The sequence below is a fragment of the Petromyzon marinus genome, unplaced genomic scaffold (genome assembly GCF_048934315.1).
Source record: "Petromyzon marinus isolate PM22_M1 ecotype Great Lakes invasive population unplaced genomic scaffold, UKy_Petmar_22M1.pri1.0 PM_G_Scaffold_7, whole genome shotgun sequence".
Lineage (NCBI taxonomy): Eukaryota > Metazoa > Chordata > Hyperoartia > Petromyzontiformes > Petromyzontidae > Petromyzon > Petromyzon marinus.
Window position 1 is genome coordinate 1,961,130 of NW_027423024.1, and position 22,003 is coordinate 1,983,132.

The 22,003-nt window shown below is 49.0% G+C and overlaps 1 pseudogene; it reads right to left on the reverse strand.

The window, feature by feature from the left end:
- Positions 1 to 5,527: 5,527 nt before the first annotated feature.
- LOC142920179 (putative RNA-binding protein 46 pseudogene) lies at positions 5,528 to 16,540 on the reverse strand (annotated as a pseudogene).
- Between the last annotated feature and the right edge of the window lie 5,463 nt (positions 16,541 to 22,003).

The following is a 22,003-nucleotide window of genomic DNA, read 5'->3' on the forward strand; positions in this document are numbered from 1 at the left end:
TAGCGAGGTACACCTCCCCCTGGCGTTTCACGCCGATGAAGTAATGCTGAGTGGTGACGTCACAGGGCGGGATTGGAGTTTAAGTTGATTTAGATTCATTTTCATTGCTTCCTCCCTTGGGTGCATGGGCTCAGCTACAACAACAACGTGGACATTATTGTGTGTACACTGTGTGTGTACACTGTGTGTGTGTACACTGTGTGTACACTCTGTGTGTGTACAATCTGTGTGTTTACACTGTGTGTGTACAATGTGTGTGTGTGCACACTGTGTGTGTTTACACTGTGTGTGTACAATGTGTGTGTGTGTACACACACAGACACAACCTCTACCGTCAGCAGTGGATGGGTGTAGCGAGGTGCAAGGCCCCCCCCATCTCTGTGATTAAAACACACAAACACCACTAGCCTATAATAATAAAGTGACCAAAAAGGACAAAGAGTACGTTTGACCTGTCAACTGATATAAATTCCACATTTATATGGCGTAGCCCAGTCTCTCCATTGGATGACTCCTGTTAACCTCACACAGAGTAGTACTCAATTTATTGAGCTCTGATGCCCAAACTGTATTTTGAAATTGCAACCTTTAAAACTGCGAGACAAACGTTTTAACCACATCACTTTCCAGCCAGAAATCTGTCCAAGTTGGAGCACTCTACCAATGAATCCAGTCATCTGAAATTAACGTTATTGTAACATGCATCCGGAATTCCTTTGGTCGCCCAAATGAGCCTCCGCACCTTGGCATGGATAGCGAGTCCTGCACTCACGTCAGAAGCAATAACGTCCAGCTATTTTATTTCAGCATGGCAGATTTTAAGCCATGTTGACTTGGAATAAACCTCCCCAGGTACTTGGTCCGATTGAAACTGTAAAAATAAAATTGTACCCTTAGGGGTTAGCCTGAATTGAACCCATGAGATCGGATCCAAGCGTAATGCATCAAAGCAGCACTCCCATCTCACTGGGTTTGTACAAAATATCTGTGCTATACACCATACTACTTTACAGTAATATACTACTATACTTTAGCTGGAATGTAGCATGTTTATGGTAGAGTGGATTATTTGTAAATTTTGATTGAAAATCCAAAGTGTCTTCAGTTATAAGACTCCGTCATTCTTCAAGCTGCATAGCAATGTTGAACAAACATTTACATTGCTAAAGGACATTTGCAGATGATACATTATTAATGTTTGAGACAGAGGGACATGCCAATGCACGTGAATGTTTTTCAATAAAACATATCAAAACTATACAGTTGCAATGATATTAAAATTAAATCCAAGCAACATTACCATTTTCCCTGCTCCTTGAGTTTGTGCTCAATACTTTAACGTGTACAGGGCCATGGCGGTGTGGGGGCCGACGTCCACCCCACCGCCCTCGCTGGGCAGGTGGGGCGCGACGTCCGCCCCTTCCGCCGCCTCCTCCACCGCGTCGGTCGGCTCCCGCCGGGCCCCCGCCGACCGAGCGATCGGGGCCCCCCGCGCTAGCGCCCTCTCCGAGGGACAGACTCGTGCTGCTGGCTCACGGCCGCACGGAGTAAACCCACGCACCCCCGCGCGCACCGCGGCTATCGCTAACGCAGCGGACAGCGGCACGCTAGCGCCTACACCGGCGAGCGATTACCTCCACGAGCATCCGCGCGCACCGCAGTTGTCGTTAACACGGGGCCCGAACGGTCTCGCACCTGCGGGCGATTATCTCAATGCGCGTCCGTGCACGCCGCGCGCCCACTACGGCTGATGCTGACGCAGCACGCGGCAGCCCACTCGCGTCCACGCCGACGAGCGATGATCTCAACGCGCGAGCTCCGGCCGCGGCTCCGCCCTCGCTCTCGCCGCGCATCCGCCCACGGAGCCGCTCCGCACGGGAATCACACGCGCACCACACCGATGCTCTCTGCTAACTTTTATTCGTGGCGCAAACCCCGCACCGCCCGGAGGGAATATTCTACGAGCCGACCCTAGGCCTACCGCTACCCAAGTCCGCAAATGCTCGCACGCCCCATCACGTACCTCGCGGCCGTGCTCACGGCGTCGCGCGGATGCCGTGAGAGTCGGAGGGACGAAGACGAAAGGGAACTTTGCCTATCGCCGCCTCGTAGCGGCGCTCGCCGGTGTCGCACGGATGCCGCGAGCGGCTCGAGAAGGCGGGGAGCGTCGCGTGCGACTCGTCGCCGCCGACCCGGCGAAACTTCGCGCGCCCAAACAATTTGAAGCCAACTCAGGAGCGCCGCAATGTGACTCGCTCTGCGAGGGTCGGCCATTCTCCTGGCACCGGGAAACCGCGGGACTTTCATCCCAGAGACCCTTCGGATGAAAATCCGTCGTGCCGGGCAATCCCCCGCCAGGACACTACGTGCGCGCGCTGCAGGTGCGTGCTCGGTGTGGGGGGGCACGGGGGAGTCGAGGCGATGGCAGAGTTGCTCCGAGACCGTGGCACCACAGCGGATCGGGAATTGCGTTGAAATCCGGCTCACGCAAAAGCACAAAAGGGGCGACCCAACGGGGCCCGAAATCAAGTCGATTCGCCGAGTCGACAAATGTGCATATTGCCCCGGAGATGGCAACTGACAGTCGAGTACGGAAACTCGTGATGTGAACAGATTCTGTTTATGTGCGACACAACTTCACGCACATGGTCCCACGGGGAAAGACGGTGGCATAAGTAAATACAAAAACGAACCAGTAAACCATTGGTGATTGATCAAAGCTATGAAGGCGATGATCCAGGAAAATTATATTATGATGCTGTGGTAAAAGGTAATAAGTTACTCTAAAGTGCATGGCCATGGAAACGTTGGTAATGATTAGGAAAAAGTCTGAAATATGTTGACGTGTAAATCAGCAAATCAAATTAAATCCACAGAGGAGGGAGAGAAGGATCCCAAGCATGCGACACTCAGAACCAAAAGTGGCAGAGACTCGGCCCAGAGAGTGGAGAGAGAGAGAGAGGAATAGACTTTTCAGGACTTTATTTCCACTAAAAAAGTAACAAAAAAACATTACAGCAAAAAAACACCAAAATTGAAAATCAATAAAACATCAAACTCTTAACAGCGGTATGTGCATGAAATACAAATGGCACCGGGATAGAGGCTGTGGAAACGAGGCGGTGCACAGACATCTCCATGTGCAGCAAAGTTGTTCAAGGGTTTTTCAATTTTATAAAGAATCAAATGTTTTGACATCAGAATGCGATGTCAACAATATATATTTTTCTCCCCTACATTTTCAAAACGAAATGGCGTTGACATGTCAAACACCTGAATTCGTTTTTTCAAGGATTCTGTTGTCGTAGCTACGTATGCAGTCTGCAAGTTTTTTATGTGGGCACGTGCAAATATTGTCTGGGTACATGAAAATATTCCTTTGAAAATGTGTCCTATATTTGTAAGTTAATAGAAGTAGAATTGAAACATTAGCACAATGTAGATTTGTATATTGTAGGGTAGAAATATATTTATCATAGCGATGATTTAACATTGGTTTAATACAATTTATATTTTTACTTAGAATACTTTAGCCATGCAATAGACTAAATATAATGCTTGTGTTTTAAAAGAAAAAAATATATTTACTAGGATTAAAGTTGCGCGAAAGATTTTATAAAATCTGAGGCTTGGAGAATTGCATGCTGGGAATTAAATTGAGACAGAAAGGCGTTAATGCATGGCTTGCAGAGCAGTCGCACGTTACAGAGATCATTGACAAAACAGAATGCGATGTGAACAATATATATTTTTCTCCGCTACATTTTCAAAACGAAATGGCGTCGACATGTCAAACACCTGAACTAGTTTTTTCTTCAAGGATTCTGTTGTCGTAGCTACGTATGCAGTCTGCAAGTTTTTTATGCGGCCACGTGCAAATATTGTCTGGGTACATGAAAATATTTCTTTAAAAATGTGTCCTAGACACTATATTTGTAAGTTAATAAAAGTAGAATTGAAACATTAGCACAATGTAGATTTGTATATTGTAGGGTAGAAATATATTTATCATAGCGATGATCTAACATTGGTTTAATACAATTTATATTTTTACTTAGAATACTTTAGCCATGCAATAGACTAAATATAATGCTTGTGTTTTAAAAGAAAAAAATATATTTACTAGGATTAAAGTTGCGCGAAAGATTTTATAAAATCTGAGGCTTGGAGAATTGCATGCTGGGAATTAAATTGAGACAGAAAGGGGTTAATGCATGGCTTGCAGAGCAGGTGCAGGTTACAGAGATTATTGACAAAACAGAATGCGATGTGAACAATATATATTTTTCTCCCCTACATTTTCAAAACGAAATGGCGTCGACATGTCAAACACCTGAATTCGTTTTTTCTTCAAGGATTCTGTTGTCGGTTTTCATTAAAGTGCAATGACAGGGTGACACCTGCTGACATCACAGGGTGACACCTGCTGACATCACAGGGTGACACCTGATGACATGACAGGGTGACACCTGCTGACATGACAGGGTGACACCTGCTGACATGACAGGGTGACACCTGCAGACATGACAGGGTGACACCTGCTGACATGACAGGGTGATACCTGCTGACATGACAGGGTGACACCTGCTGACATCACAGGGTAACACCTGCTGACATCACAGGGTGACACCTGCTGACATCACAGGGTGACACCTGCTGACAGGGTAACACCTGCTGACATCACAGGGTGACACCTGCTGACATCACAGGGTGACACCTGCTGACATGACAGGGTAACACCTGCTGACATCACAGGGTGACACCTGCTGACATCACAGGGTGACACCTGCTGACATGACAGGGTGACACCTGCTGACATGACAGGGTGACACCTGCTGACATGACAGGGTGACACCTGCTGACATGACAGGGTGACACCTGCTGACATCACAGGGTAACACCTGCTGACATGACATGGGGTAACACCTGCTGACATCACAGGGTGACACCTGCTGACATCACAGGGTGACACCTGCTGACATGACAGGGTGACACCTGCTGACATGACAGGGTGACACCTGCTGACATGACATGGGGTAACACCTGCTGACATCACAGGGTGACACCTGCTGACATCACAGGGTGACACCTGCTGACATCACAGGGTGACACCTGATGACATCACAGGGTGACACCTGCTGACATCACAGGGTGACACCTGCTGACATCACAGGGTGACACCTGCTGACATCACAGGGTAACACCTGGTGACATGACAGGGTGACACCTGCTGACATCACAGGGTGACACCTGCTGACATGACAAGGGGTAACACCTGCTGACATCACAGGGTGACACCTGCTGACATCACAGGGTGACACCTGCTGACATCACAGGGTGACACCTGCTGACATCACAGGGTGACACCTGCTGACATCACAGGGTGACACCTGCTTGCATGACAGGGTGACACCTGCTGACATCACAGGGTGACACCTGCTGACATCACAGGGTGACACCTGCTGACATCACAGGGTGACACCTGCTGACATCACAGGGTGACACCTGCTGACATGACAGGGTGACACCTGCTGACATGACAGGGTGACACCTGCTGGCCTGGCAAGGGCTTAACAGGTACAGCCACAGAGGTAACAACCAATCAGGGAAGGAGGCGCATTTGGGGCAAAGGCAACAGGTGGGGCTAGCCGAGTTACTCCGGTAACCTGCTCAAAAGGTTCCACGAGAGGGCGTGGCCGGAGGCGGGGCCTAGCCACGCCTCTGGCCACGCCCTCTCGTGTAACCTGCTCCAAGGTTTCACGAGAGGGCGTGGCCGGAGGCGGGGCCTAGCCACGCCTCTGGCCACGCCCAGTCCACCTTGATGGTCCGGCCCCATAGCTGCAAGTTGATTCGAAGGAGCTTCCGCCGGGCCATGGCGGCCGCATGATGGCTCCGGTACTCGATGAACGCGTAGCCTCGGTTGAGGGTTTTGTCCCGGTAACAGACGCTCATCGTGACGTCCACCACGCCCTCCGTGGCACCGCTCATCGCCATCATCACCTCCGCTCGCTTCTTGTCCTTTGGCAGCCCCCCAATGAAGAGGTGGCGATTGTCCACGCTGAAGTGGACTCCAATGCGGCGTCCGGGACGGATCTCGAATTTGTTGAGTTTCTTGACGGCATCCATGGCTTGGGCGAGCGTCGCGTAGGTAGCGAACGCATAGCCGCGGGTCTCTCCGCTATAATCCATCATGAGGCGGAGCTGGTAGAGCTTCCCCACCATCTCCAGCACGGGCACCAGCTCATCCTCGTAGAGGTCGCGCGGGATCCCCCCCAGAAACACCTCGCAGCCACGGGCGGGAGGGGGCCCCTGCCAGTCGGGCGGCGGTCCGAACTTCCTCTGTCTGCTCTCCTGGACGATGCTGTACCCCGTGCGCAACATGAGGTCCAGCAGGACCTTCATGCAGGCCATGTCGAGCACCGATGGTTTGGCTACTACGGTGGTGCTGGGGCAGCGCCTTGGGGCCCGGTGGAGCCCTTGACACTCCGCGCGGTCGCCTCGTGCCGACAAAGCCACGGGGGGAATCAGCTCCTGAAAAGCCAAATCCCCGGCAGGAACTCGCTCGGCCCAAACCTACAGGCCAGCAGTGAAGAGAGGAAGAGAGAGTGGAGACGGATGGAGAAAGAGAGACGCGTTTGTTCTGTCCATGGGCCTAAATGTGACGTTAGCGTAGCCTGTGCAGTATGCATACAGCGCTTTTGTCAATCCACTGCTCGATGAAGCCCTCCCCCACAATGCGCAGAGGAAACAAGAAACACAAACTCACACGGTTCCCGGCATGCGTTTGTTTGTCCTCGGAAATGTTCACCGAGCGATGATTTTGCGTTTCGAGCGGCGTTTGACTTCGCGCGGTGAACTTCGCCCGTGATGACATCACTGGGCATGACAGGAGAGGTCGGCACTGACTTTTAGCGCCGGTTTTTTTCTCCCCATCCAATAGTCCATGAGACGCTTCAAAATGAGACCGTTTTGCCGGTATCAAAGTATGACAAAATAAGAATAGATTTGATCCTTTTTTGGCAATAAACCGGGTGTTTAGATGTTAAAACACCAAACAGAAACCTTCTTCAATGAATCTTAAGATCTGTTTTATTGCCAGAAAGGATACAACCTATTCATATTTTTTCATAGCCCATGAGATGTCTCCTTTGTCGGTACCACGTGAGGTGGCCTAAATTGAGCAGTTTCAATTTCTCTACGTGGCCAGTGATAAACAAATGCAATAAGTGAGACTATCAAGTAATTTACTTTCATTTTCCATCCAAATAAATGGGTACGACTTAAGTTTTGCTACCTTAGGTGGTACCGAGTTCTGCTCTGGACCATGAGTGGGCCGTTTAATCAATTTTGGCCAGTTTTCAACATTGTTAGGTCCCTAACAGCAACAGAGCTGTTGTACTACAATTGTGTTCATATTGGATCATCTTTACAACAGAGCAGACATGCAGACAGAGCTAATGCTTAATGCTTTCAAACCCTCATTGTTGAAATGTGAGTTTACTTGCAAATGGAAGCACAGTCCCAAATCATGACCGCAGAATGGTTGGAGCGAGTTGTTGGGGAGGGTGGTGGGTCTGGGGTTGAATTGCCATCATCAAAGCAGCACACGCCCCCCACCTTATGAACCACACAGAGTAATCACGCGAGCCAGACGTTGTATAGAAATGATTATTGTTGTTAGTGTAGCGTTCACCAAAACGATCCAGCATATGTTTTATTTGGTCACGCCATTCATATTCAGATATTCATTTTGCTTGTGTTTCAGAGTCGGCCGATTCATCTTTGATCTCATGAAGATGCCAAATCGCAAATAGGTTTTGATCAAGTTGCTAAAAGGATACAATTTTTAAATGGATATTTTAAATCAATGGAGTGCATGTTTTACAATTCACGTAGCTCAATAACGAAATAAATAATATCGCATGGTTTTAATTAAGTAAAATATTTTATATATATGAATTTATAAATGTGTCATGAATTATGGTGATGAATTTTGATTTGACCATCTCTTAAATAACCGCAGTTATAATTAGAGCTGGGATATCATCATATTTCTCAAGTCGTCGATCACTCAACCAAATATATCGGTTTCATTACTCGACAAATTGGAAAATAATAAGTTTTTTTTTTAAATTTGTCCGCATATGTGCCACTGGATGGGAGGTTATGGGCGCGGCATAATCAGTTGTATCATGCTGGGCGTGGCTTGTAGGGGGTTTCCTACCTTCGGGAAGCGTGACGCTGAAACGGTCCCTGTTTTTTAATCCACCCGAGTTACTGACCACGCGTTCCTCTGGTTAAGGAACCTTCACGCAAACTGCGGTCATCCTCGCAGTGCCTTTTGGCTCAGCCACCGAACAAAGACGGTCACGGTGTCGCACGCTGTCAGGTGTGTTTCTGCAGCCGCCTGGAATACTTTTTATTACTATATTAGGAAGCCACTGGAGCTATGCACATTCACATCTAGATTTAAAACTCATTTCTTTAGAACTGCTTTTTGTGTTCTAAGCTCTTTCGGTAAAGTCATGTTGAAGGGAAACAATAAAATAATAAAATATATAAAACACAATAAAAATTCTCACGACGTTTCGACCATAACACAAACGGTCATCATGATTTTTATTGTTTTATATATATTTTATTACTTTATTGTTTCCCTTCAACGTGACTTTACCGAAAGAGCTAAGAATATGAATTACTGCAGTCACGAAAGCTTTAAATCAAAATGTAACTGCTTTGTGTTTAGTCTTTCGTCCTTCCCCCACATCTCTGATTGGCACGGTTAACTACCGTACAGCGTGAAAGAAGTTCAACAACATACATGCACACAAAAGTTATAAGTCAATTCACTTAATCGACTAATCATATCAGCTCCTAGCTATATTGCACTCTTTGTAGGTGAGTAGGTCGGTAGCTGCGCTACTGTTGTGACATTGCCTACACGATTAACTCTGCGGTGGCGAATAGCGTGAATGGTGTGTGTGTGTGATAATTATACATGACGACAGTGGTGTAGCTTGTACAGAATAAGTTAACACGATTTTTTATTTAGAGAGCATCTACATGCAACCGAATCTCACGACGCTATACCACAACAGACGCGTGCACCTAACCGGTAACAACGAGGCGTGATATTTGTCCGGTATTTTAAGAGAGAGACGGCCATAGGCAGAGAAGAGGAGGAAATGTATTTAGCTTGGACGTGGACAGATGGTTGAGGGAAGTAAGTTCCAGATCTTGGAGGCAGCAAGAGGAGAAGGCGAAGCAAAAGACGAACCGAGGGTTGACCTCTACACAAGGAGAAGGTCAACTCGCTGCTTCGATCAGAAACCTTCGGCTCCTGCGGCGCAGAGCGCACGGAGGCGGTGCCTGGTGTAAGAGGGGAGATGAGGCTTGCACGTTGGAACCGGCGACAGTTGAATCCATATTCAGAGACGTTCGATTTGTGTACAGGATACATCACGTGAGAGCCCGGAGTGCAGCGGAGGGGGGCGAGGCTGATTCATTCGGCCTCAGAGGAACGCCGTGACCCTCAACCGGTCCGTCATCAGTCTCAGCCGTGGTCTATCCGCTGCGGGGTGAAGGGCACCCCCCTTGTCAGTCGCTCTCGGTACTGCAAGGGCCACGTTACACTTCACTCCTGCGTCACGAAGCGATCCCGTAGCGCCGTCTCTACACGGGTTGGGCCAGACGTGGGCAAAGGACGGCCCGTTGGGCTTTTTAATCCGGCCTGCCGAACTTGTCCAAATATTATTATTGTTTTTGTTGTTAAATTAAATTTTACCTTTCTCCTGTAATGCCCCCGTTTCCCAGATTAGACGGCGCACTTTGACCGGGAGTGCGGTAATTGTTTTGGGCGCAGGCCTCAGACGTTTTCGTGATGTTTGATCAGTCACGTTACGACACGTTTTTGTGTCGTTCATGTTCATGCAATTTGTTAAAATTGCCTTGCAAATGAACGCTTTGCTACCTGTTAAAGGCCAAATCCTTCCACATAATGATTTTTAACGCCGTCATTTATATTTAGTTCACACAAACGCTCCGTCCGTCTGTTCCTGGCCCGGCACCCTCTTGTCAAATTTTAGAACCCATTGGTGGCACCGTGAGTCAAGAAATCTGCCCACCCCTGGGTTGGACTCTCGGGCGCGTTCTGCGTTCCTCTGGCTGCCACTCGGACTGGAAGAGTCACACTCCGACTCGGTGCATCACACAGCCTTGAGAACAACGTTTAAACTATATTCTTAGCTCTTTCGCTAAAGTCACGTTGAAGGAGAAACAATAAAATAATATTGTTTTATAAATATTATGAGACCTCCTTTGCCAGTAACAAGATATAGGAATAGGTTTTACCCTTTTAACTGGCACAAAAACTGACACCTTTATTCAAGGCATCATGTTTGCAATAACCACAACACAAGCAGTCAAAATGCAAACAAAAAAGACAACTCTGATAATAATATTGGCACTGTCCTTGAATTTGATTGGTCCACACCCGAGACGGCTTTTCTTAGAGCCCAGTCTCCACTGGTGTTGGACCAGAAGACGCCAAAATTCAAGGACAGTGCATATTATTATCAGAGTTGTCTTTTTTGTTTGCATTTTGACTGCTTGTGTTGTGGTTATTGCAAACATGATGCCTTGAATAAAGGTGTCAGTTTTTGTGTCAGTAAAAAGGGTAAAACCTATTCCTATATGTTTTATATATATGTTATTATTTTATTGTTTCTCTTCAACGTGACTTTACCTGAAAGAGCTGAGAATATGAATTACTGCAGTCACGAAAGCTTTAAATCAAAATGTAACGTTTAAACTATTTCGTGGAAGTAAGTTGTTTTTGCTCTTGTCAGTAGGCGCATCTCTACACCTTGCAATGTCCTGCAACTGGCGGCGGCCTTGGGCTGCGGTCGTCTTTGCAACAGAGCTGCACTAAGCTCAGTGGGCCTCTTCAGCAGCTGCTGAGACTCAAGTCTGTAACGTGGATGAAGCAGCGGTGCAGTGGTTAGAACACTGAGCCATGACCCTATCCACCTGAGTTTAACTCCCACAATGGATAACATCAGTGGCCAATTACATAGGAACCTTGCCCTGTTCTGTCCCACCCACATCCCCACCACCACCACCATCACAACATCACCGCCACCACCAACATCATCACCACCACCGCCATCTCACTCACCACCACTCACCAACATCACCACCACCAACATCTCCACCACCGCCAACATCACCACCACCAACATCACCACCACCAACATCACCACCAACATCACCATCACCACCACCACCAACATCACCACCACCAACATCACCACCACCACATCACCACCACCACCAACATCACCATCACCACCACCACCAACATCACCACCACCAACATCACCACCACCAACATCACCACCATCAACATCATCACCACCAACATCACCACCACCACCAACATCACCACCACCACCAACATCACCACCACCAACATCACCACCACCATCAACATCACCACCAACATCACCACCACCAACACCATCACCACCACCACCACCAACATCACCACCAACATCACCACCACCAACATTACCACCACCAACATTACCACCACTAACATCACCACCAACATCACCACCACCACCACCAACATCACCACCACCAACATCACCACCACCACCACCAACATCACCACCACCACCAACATCACCACCACCAACACCACCACCACCACAACATCACCACCACCAACATCCCCACCACCACCAACATCACCACCACCACCACCACCAACATCACCACCACCAACATCACCACCACCACCACCATCACCACCACCACCAACATCACCACCACCAACATCACCACCACCAACAACACCACCACCAACAACACCACCAACACCACCAACATCACCACCAACATCACCACCACCAACATCACCACCACCATCATCACCACCACCACCACCAACATCCCCACGACCACCAACATCACCACCATCACCACCAACATCACCACCACCACCACCAACATCACGACCACCACCAACATCACCACCACCACCATCACCACCATCACCACCACCATCACCACCAACATCACCACCACCATCACCACCAACATCATCACCACCAACATCACCACCACCAACATCACCACCACCAACATCACCACCAACACCACCACCATCACCACCACCACCAACATCACCACCACCACCACCATCAACACCACCACCACCACCACCAACATCACCAACATCACCACATCACCACCACTAACATCACCATCACCACCACCAACATCACCACCACCACCACCATCACCACCACCAACATCACCACCACCATCACCACCACCAACATCACCACCATCACCATCACCACCACCATCACCACCATCACCAACACCAACATCACCACCAACACCACCACCATCACCAACATCACCACCACCACCATCACCACCACCACCAACATCACCACATCACCACCACTAACATCACCATCACCACCACCAACATCACCACCACCATCACCACCACCAACATCACCACCATCACCACCACCACCATCACCACCACCAACATAACCACCAACACCAACATCACCACACCATCACCACCACCAACATCACCACCAACATCCCCACCACCCCATCACCACCAACATCACCACCACCAACATCACCACCACCAACACCACCACCACCAACATCACCACCACCATCACCACCACCAACATCACCACCATCATCCCCACCACACCATCATCACCACCACCATCACCACCACCAACATCACCACCAAAATCACAATCACCACCATCATCACCATCATCACCACCACCATCACCACCACCACCACCATCAACATCACCACCATCACCACCACCATCACCACCACCACCACCATCACCACCAACATCACCACCACCATCACCATCATCACAATCACCACCATCACCACCACCACCAACAACACCACCACCAACATCACCACCACCACCACCAACATCACCACCACCAACATCACCACCATCACCATCACCACCATAACCACCACCACCAACAACACCACCACCAACATCACCACCACCACCATCACCACCATCACCACCACCACCAACAACATCACCACCAACACCACCACCATCACCACCAACATCACCACCACCACCACCATCAACACCACCACCACCACCAACATCACCAACATCACCACCACTAACATCACCATCACCACCACCAACATCACCACCACCACCACCACCATCACCACCACCATCATCACCACCACCATCACCACCACCAACATCACCACCATCACCATCACCACCACCATCACCACCATCACCAACACCAACATCACCACCAACACCACCACCATCACCAACATCACCACCACCACCATCACCACCACCACCAACATCACCAACATCACCACCACTAACATCACCATCACCACCACCAACATCACCACCACCATCACCACCACCAACATCACCACCACCATCACCACCACCACCATCACCACCACCAACATCACCACCACCACCACCACCACATCACCACCACCATCACCACCACCAACATCACCACCACCATCACCACCAACATCACCACCACCAACATCACCACCACCAACACCACCACCACCAACATCACCACCACCATCACCACCACCAACATCACCACCAACATCCCCACCACCACCAACATCACCACCACCATCACCACCACCAACATCACCACCAAAATCACAATCACCACCAACATCACCATCATCACCACCACCATCACCACCACCACCACCATCAACATCACCACCATCACCACCACCATCACCACCACCACCACCATCACCACCAACATCACCACCACCATCACCACCATCACCATCACCACCACCACCACCAACAACACCACCACCAACATCACCACCACCACCACCAACATCACCACCACCAACATCACCACCATCACCATCACCACCATAACCACCACCACCAACAACACCACCACCAACATCACCACCACCACCATCACCACCATCACCACCACCACCAACAACATCACCACCAACACCACCACCATCACCACCAACATCACCACCACCACCACCATCAACACCACCACCACCACCAACATCACCAACATCACCACCACTAACATCACCATCACCACCACCAACATCACCACCACCACCATCACCACCACCAACATCACCACCACCATCACCACCACCAACATCACCACCATCACCATCACCACCACCATCACCACCATCACCAACACCAACATCACCACCAACACCACCACCATCACCAACATCACCACCACCACCATCACCACCACCACCAACATCACCAACATCACCACCACTAACATCACCATCACCACCACCAACATCACCACCACCATCACCACCACCAACATCACCACCACCATCACCACCACCACCATCACCACCACCAACATCACCACCACCACCACCAACATCACCACCACCATCACCACCACCAACATCACCACCAACATCCCCACCACCACCATCACCACCAACATCACCACCACCAACATCACCACCACCAACACCACCACCACCAACATCACCACCACCATCACCACCACCAACATCACCACCAACATCCCCACCACCACCAACATCACCACCACCATCACCACCACCAACATCACCACCAAAATCACAATCACCACCAACATCACCATCATCACCACCACCATCACCACCACCATCACCACCACCACCACCATTAACATCACCACCATCACCACCACCATCACCACCACCACCACCATCACCACCAACATCACCACCATCACCATCACCACCATCACCACCACCACCAACAACACCACCACCAACATCACCACCACCAACATCACCACCACCAACATCACCACCATCACCACCATAACCACCACCACCACCAACAACACCACCACCAACATCACCACCACCACCATCACCACCACCACCAACAACATCACCACCAACACCACCAACATCACCACCACCAACACCACCACCATCACCACCACCACCATCAAAGACAAACTATAGAGATGCCCCCCCCCCCCCACCGTACGAGCCCTGGAACGAGACCCTTGGGGGGCGAGCCGCTGTTCAGTCTCCAGCAGCAGCAGCTGCCGCCGTGTGGCGCACGATGGGGTGACCAAGCGCCTGAGCGCGCGCCCGCCTTTGTCTCCCCAGCGAGCCCCATGCGGCCAACATCGCCACCCTGGGCCGGGTGAGCAATCTAGCCGAGACCGGCGACACTCCCGGGGACCAGGCCTCACTACGGCACTTACCGGCGCAAAGCTCCGTAGGTGTCTGGGGGAGGGGTCTTGATGAGGTTACACACGAAACTGTTTCCTAGTGCGCTGGTGGAAGAGGAGGTCGCTTATGTCCGACGTTCCGTGTCACTACCACGGACGGGTGACTTGCGCGCGTGCCTGTGATCGCGTCAGAGGCCTTAGCTTGACGCTTTCAGAAAACGTAGCGCGGATAGGCGATCACGTGTTTAGCGAGGCTGAGATTCCGTAGAACTGATAAGCACTGCCCGTAGACTCAGCACTGCCCATAGACTCATCACTGCCCATTCACTAGGAGACAGAAAACCCCAATAAGCTGAAATAGAAACCGAATAAACTTAGAGAGAAACCCGCGAAACGTAAAAAGCTATTGAATGCATGGCTGTGTGTGCTGCTTTGCATTGTCGTAGCTACGTATGCAGTCTGCAAGTTTTTTTTTTTATGTGGGCACGTGCAAATATTGTCTGGGTACATGAAAATATTTCTTTGAAAATGTGTCCTAGACAGTATATTTGAAAGTTTGTGAGTTAATAAAAGTAGAATTAAAACATTAGCACAATGTAGATTTGTATATTGTCGGGTAGAAATGTATTTATGATCTAATATTGGTTTAATAAAATTTATATTTTTACTTAGAATACTTTGCAATGCAATAGACTTAATACAATCACAACTTTGTCTTTTATATATATTTGGAGATGCAGTGAAAAACTTTCCCAAAATTCATCACACGGTTTCAGTTTTTTGATTTTCAGTTTTATTTATTTTGGTTATAGTCCCGTGAGCCATTCGGCTCTTGAATCGGGTGCAACCACAACAAGCAAAAAAACAAAAACACGACCAAGAAAAACATCTTACAGTGACTCTGTGTGACTGTGCAAACAGCACTGTCATGGCACGCAATGAGAGGGCAAATGTCATAAATATTCCTGTAAGCCCTCGCATCTTCAACATTAATGTTGCCATAGAAACGTTGTGGGGTGTTTTGCTTAATTTAAAAAAAAGAAAAATTATTATCTGTTATTTTTATTTTATTTTCTATCTTCGTGACTTTACCGAAATAACCAAGAATATTAATTCCTGCAGTCACCAAAGTTTTAAGTCAAAACATTCACACACGTTGACAAAGCCTCACCTTGTGTTGTTGTGGGCAGGTCGCTTCTGATAACAAGAGCGGTATAGGAACTCAAGCGGGCTTGGCCTGCTAACAAAAGAAAATAAAAACTGCGTGAATATTTACAATAAAACAAAGTTACAAAGTAACCAGCCGGGTGAAGACAAATTATACTTAAGCGAGATAATTAAAGTGAATGCAATCAGGCGAGGGCAGGAGGCAAGGCCCCGCGTGGCTAGGCCCCGCGATGTAAAGTTCCAACCTGGACATCGATTCCCATGCTCGCTGCTACTCAACTGACATCACTACGAGAGAGAGAGGCTCTACCTTGGTAAACAACAACAACAACCACCACCACCATGAGAATTTCTCACCTCGGATTTCAGTGCAAGCGCGGATCGGCAGCCTCCTGTTACCTAGCGACGTCACGCGGGTAAGCAAGTAACATGACGCCACTTCTGGGGTAAGAGACACGCCCCTCCCACAATGAGCGGCTCTGTAACTGAATAAATTATGTTAATGAGCCCGGCCCAATGTCGAGGGAAGGGGCGTGGCTGCTGAACCCGTCGCAATAAACTCGCGACGGCTTCAACGAACACATTATGTTAATGAACCGCCAGTCACTGGGCGTAGCTTTGCCCAAATAAGGATTGCCACTGGAACGATATCGGCAGTGACCCAAGCGGAGGTGACGTCACGATCAAGTAGCGCGGTGGACGGGTTGGGGGAGTGTGAATACCTTGGTGACACGACGTCACTAGCGAGGTACACCTCCCGCTGGCACTTCATGCCAATGAGGTCATGGGGATGGAGTTTAAGTTGATTTAGATTCATTTTCCATTGCCCCCTCCCTTGAGTGCGTGAACTCAGCAACAACAACGTGGACATTATTGTGTATACGTACACACTGTGTACACTTTGAGGCCACGTGAAGCGTCAAAGGCTCGCTGGAAGGAGGAAGTCGCGTGACAGACTCAGCAGTTGCGATGGGTTAACTGACGGATGGCTATCGATTAGAAATCACATATCCCCGAGTCTCACCTGTGAGTGGCACCGCCTCACGCTGTTGTGGATCCCCACGTGGCTCGGAGCCTCAAAAACTTCGTGACTCCTGGGTGGTGATACAAAGACAAAGATCCCCTGTGTAGCCTTAACAGACTGTTGGGGCAAGTGCTGTTAGCAAGTAGCAGCACCACCTATGAAGGCCGGAATGGTACACGAAGGGAGTGGGTGGCCAGCACCGCGCCCGACCGCCTTTGTCTCCCCAGTAATGATGTTTGCACACCACACCGGGTACTCACTTGAGGCTGAGTCGACCTAGGGGAGGCCCAGAACCGGTTCAAATAATTGTCACTGGGTGTTGGCTGTCGCTATGTTCGTAGAGCAGCGTACTAACCGCTGGACTACCGCCGAACACGTTACACACACACAGTACACACACACACGGTGCACACACACACATGGTACACACACACGGTACACACACACGGTGCACACACACACACACAGTACACACACACGCACAGTACACACACGCACAGTACACACACACGCACAAACACACGGTACACACACACACAGTACACACACACACAGTACACACACACACACACAGTACACACACACACACACAGTACACACACACACACAGTACACACACGGTGCACACACACGCACGACACACACGCACAGTACACACACACGCACAGTACACACACAGTACACACACGTACGCACGGCACGCCCACACTCCTTCAGTCACGTGACTAAGGTTGACGCGCCGCCCCGTCTCCCGAGGTGACCTCTTGGCTCTCTCATCTCTCCTCGACACGTAGATTCATTTCTTACTCTTACCTAGAAACGTCATTGTCTGTCTGTCTCTGTGGACGCAACTTGCGAGGAATTGTACTCACACACTGTGGGGTTTACGTTTCAAATAAAGTGCCCAGATACCACGCGATAAGCCCCGTGGTGAGCCAGTGCTATTCCTATTTCCAATCCGTCAACGTGAAAGTAGTAAAATTAACAATTTATTACCAATCTCCACATATATTAAAGGCAAAGTTGTGAATGTGTGTCTGTTCAAAATGTTTAGCGTACTTCCCGACACGCACCAAGCTTGAAATTTGCCATGTGGGTAATTTCCAGACTGTACACCATGCAAACATAAAAATACACTTTTGTATATTTTTTGGGGGGGCGCGCAATGGATAAGCATGAAAACACCAAGATACATAGGACTTTCTTTGATTAGAATCTTTTTTAATAAATGTTCATGATTCTGAGAATATAAGTGTAATTCTGAGCATCATAATGACCATATTGGAATTATCATGAATGGGGGTTCAATTATTTTCATAATAGGAATGCGGTTTTGAGCATGACTATTGATATTTCGGACTCATTTATGACAAGAGATTCACGATTAAATTGCAATTTTGTTTTGCTCATCAATCAGGATACTGTTAATGATGCGCATGCCCATAAATTGTTGAAATTACTAGAAATGCAAGTTGTGTATACTCTCCAACCCCATTCCTCTACCTACCCATTCCCTTGACGGGCTCCGTGCCCACTTAAACCCATGACGATGGCGGTGATGATTCCACCTCTCGCTGTAACAATCAAAGCACCTCCAACTTCTGAATGCAAAGGTGCTGGGTTGGTGCAACGCCAAAACACATCGTCAACGCCGCTCCCAAGCCCGCCCTATGTCAGTTACATCGTTAGAATCAACCAAATAAAAAATTCCAGAGGAAACTAAAATGACATTACGCAATCCCCAAAGTCGCACGCGGTAGGCTACACAACTCGGAGAACGTCAGACTTCAAGACTTGCATCATCATCATCATTCTTCCTCTCCACAAGTCATCGCACGTCAATATTCAACAAGCTGCACACACGTGCAAGTCACCTCTCGACCCGCCACCTGCACAGTTAACGCGATCAGACCCGGTGGTCAAATTAAAATTGTGTCGTCTTTGGTGACGTATTACAATCGGTGTAATTTTAATGATGTACGTACAGCAACTAGTCTAGGCAAGGCCTCAGGGTGTACCGGGCCTTTCACAACAGCAGCAACAACAACGGTTCTCTTGAGAAAATGCTTTAAAAAATAAAGTCAACATAGCTTACCTTGACACTCGCGAACTTTAATGATTAAAATAATTAAAACACAACTAAACACTCACACGCACATGGGCACGCGGCGTTCAGCGTGTGGGGCATTAAAAATGGTAGCGTCCTCCCGCGATCTGATTGGTCGCCGCGTGCCAAAGTGGGGAGGGGGGGAGGGCCAGCGATCCGATTGGTCGAGAGGCAAACCTGGGCGCGTCTCCGGCGATGGTGCGCAGCGATTGGTCAATGGTTGTCCTATGCTAATTTTGGTATGCTAATTAATTTGAATCTGTATGCTAATGTAGTTTATTTATCCATACTCATTAAGTTTATTATGTTTATCCTCAATTAGTTAAAAATTTATGCTCGTTTAGTTAACATTCTATGATAGTATCGTTATATTTTTTTATGCTATAACAGCAGTGCATACTGACTGTGGTGGTACCTGCTATTACAGTAGTACATACTGTGGTGGTACCTGTTATAATTACAGCAGTGCATACTGCTGTGGTGGTACCTGCTATGTTTACAGCAGGCATACTGACTAGTGGTACCTGCTATGATAACAGCAGGCATACTGACTAGTGGTACCTGCTATAATTACATCAGTGCATACTGACTAGTGGTACCTGCTTTCACTACAACAGTGCATACTGACTGTGGTGGGACCTGCTAAGGTTACAGCAGTGCATACTGTGGTGGTACCTGCTTTCACTACAGCAGTGCATACTGTGGTGGGTACCTGCTAAGGTTACAGCAGTGCATACTGCTTAAATGCTTTATCACGTGTCGTGAATGTGATAGTTTCATCCCAGAAATGGTGCCCTTGACCAGCCCAGAGCAGACATTTCCCTTTGCCTTAGAACCTGAGGTGGCACAGCATTAGCAATTCCAAGTTCTTTATGTGACCAATAACAACGAATTATGTGGCAAGCATTTGAAATGAGTGGGTTATGACGTACTGTACTTCACTCTTATCGACCACTAACATAAGTCTGTGTTACTGGCGTTGTGCTGCCTTGGCTGGTACCAACTTCTTCTTTGACCACGTGGACCACGCGGATGAATGGTCTACGCGAGTCGAGCGACCGATGGAGAAGACTTATGGGGGCACGCGGCGGGAGACTCTCAGGCGAAATCGTGGAAGTAGCGTGACAGAGGCCACGAGTGGAGGATAGATGCATGCTGGCGAGACGTCGTCTTCAGTTTAATTTAAGTTTCACGTGTCAGGTGTAGAGCCCTGTGAGCCGTGCGGCCCTTGACTCGGGTGCAACCGCAACAAACAAAAACGTGAACATATTCATGTTGTGGGTCACTGTTGACGATGTGGGTCCCTACTGATGAGGTGAGTGTCCATATTCATGTTTTGGGTCACTGTTGACGATGTGGGTCCCGATTGAAGATATGGGTCCAGATTAAAGAGGTGAGCGTCCCTTTTGATGTGGGTCTCTATTGACGAGACGAGCATCCCTGTTGGCGATGTGGGTCCCTGATGACGATGTGGGTCCGTGTTAACGATGTTAGTACTGAATTGGTCCTCGTCTAATAGCCTATATGTTCTACCATATGTAAACCCATACGACAATAAATGTTACAATACATAGCATGTATAAGAATTCAAATTCATGTCAACCACCACTCACCCTCCCCTCGACTCACTCCCATGCTCAGCCCTCCACTAGGGTACCCCCCCCCCCCCCCGCCCACACCGGTGGCAGAGGGCCTTGTTGGACCCAAGACACCTCTCCTTCTTTCCACAGAGCTACAAGACAATCAGAGTTTAGTCGTCCTTCACATCGTCAGCAAGATGGATGAGGTGAGCTAGGTCTGGCTGTGTGTGGCGCCGAGCGTGAAGATTTTCTTCTCTTCTGCAGCATGCGTCCACGTCAACTTTCACCACCAAGCGCGCCCAGACTCCTCCACGGCTCCGCTGTCTCTCCTGCCCTCATCCTCCTGCTTCCGCTCCGTCCGATCGCCCCCCTCTCCTCCCGCCCCTTGCCGTCTCTCTTCACACGCGCACTCCGACCTCCCTCGCCTTCCACGTCAGGAGGTACGCCCGAGATCATTCGTCCTGCCTGCACCAGCGGCGAGTGAGCGGGCTTATTCGTGCACCCACGGCCAATACCAGTGACAATTAGGGGCCGTCTGTGAATGACGTCACGCACCTAGGGGGGGCGGGGTCAGACATTTGTGACGATGTGACGAGGGGGGGGGGGGTTTGAGAAATGTGACGTCACATCAAATTGCACAACTTTAAATATAAACACGTTCTAGTTAATTAAATATACTTTGTAATAAGTTTTCTACCTACAACATCAGAGTGCAGCGCCACATTAACTACGCACTACAACAATAGTTGAAAGCGATTTGAAGCATGTTTTATATATTTTTTTGGGGGGGGGGGGGGCAGAGCTTTGTGACGTCATATTTGAGGGGGAGGGGTCTGCCTTTAG